This window comes from Galeopterus variegatus, unplaced genomic scaffold, assembly GCF_000696425.1.
Source record: "Galeopterus variegatus unplaced genomic scaffold, G_variegatus-3.0.2 Scaffold3199, whole genome shotgun sequence".
NCBI lineage: Eukaryota > Metazoa > Chordata > Mammalia > Dermoptera > Cynocephalidae > Galeopterus > Galeopterus variegatus.
In genome coordinates this window covers 209,156-210,543 of record NW_007729310.1, presented here as the reverse complement: position 1 = coordinate 210,543, position 1,388 = coordinate 209,156, and positions in this window count along the sequence as shown.

Genomic DNA, 1,388 nt, shown 5'->3' with positions numbered 1-1,388 from the left:
GTTTTGTTTTGTTTTGTTTTTCCTTTTTGTCTTTTTTACTGGCCGGTAACAGGATCGCAACCCTCGGTGTTGCGCCCGCACCGCGCTCAGCCAGTGAGTGGGAACCGGTCTCCACATGGGATCTGAACCCTCGGCGGGAGCGCCGCCACACTCCCAAGCGGTGCACTCTCCAGTGCGCCATCGGGCCGGCCCACAATATGGTGTTTTGATCTATGTGTACAGAAAAATTAAACTAATCAACATACCCATCACATTGCCAACTTATTATTTTTTTGTGGTTAGAACATTAAAAATCTATTCTTTTAGCAATTTTGAAATACACGATACATTATTATTAACTGTGGTCACCACGTAGTGCAACAGATCACTAAAACTTGTTCCTCCAGTTTAACTGAAACTTTGTACCCTTGGATTAACACCTTCTCTTTCCCAATCTCTTAGTCTTCCCCTGAGCCTCTGGTAACCACCATTCTATCTGTTTCTATAACATTGACTTTTTTAGATTCCACATATATGTGAAATCATAGTATTTGTCTTTCTGTGCCTGGCTTATTTCACTCAGCATGATATCCTCTAGTTCCATCCATATTATCACAAATGACAGAATTTCCTTCTTTTTAAAGGCTGTATTCTATTATATATAAATACAACATTTTTGGGCCGGCCCGGTGGCGCACTCGGTAGAGTGCGGCACTTGGGAGCGCGGCGGCACTCCCGCCGAGGATTCGGATCCCAGAGAGGGGAGGTGCCAGGGTCTTTTAAACAACCAGCTCTCGAGGCAGCTAATAGAGTGAGATCTCTCTCAGGCCCCTGCCCCCAGGGGTGCATTAATCCATTCATGAGGGATCCGCCCCCATGACTCACACAGCTCCCAACACTGCCACATTGGGGATCAGATTTCCACATGAGTTTTGGCAGGGACAACACATCCAAACTCTATCACACACCATATAAAAAAATCAACTCAAAATGGATAAAAGACTTAAATGTCAGCCCTGAAACTGTAAAACTAGAAGAAAACATAGGGGAAAATCTCCACGGCATAGGTCTGAGCAATGATTTCTTGGATAAGATGCCAAAAGCACAGGCAACAAAAGCAAAAATAGACAAATGGGATTACATCAAACTAAAAAGCTTCTGCATTGCAAAGGAGACAACTAACGGAGTAAAGAGACAATCCATAGATTGGGAGAAAATATTTGCATCTGATAAGGGGCTAATAGCCAAAACATAAAAAGAATAAAAACAACTCAATAGCAAGAAAATGAATACCCTGACTTAAAAATGGGCAAAAGATCTGAACAGACGTTTCTCAAAAGAAGACATAGAAATGTCATCACATTTTTCATATCTAAGATTTCTAATTGGTTCTTTTGTCAAAGAGCATG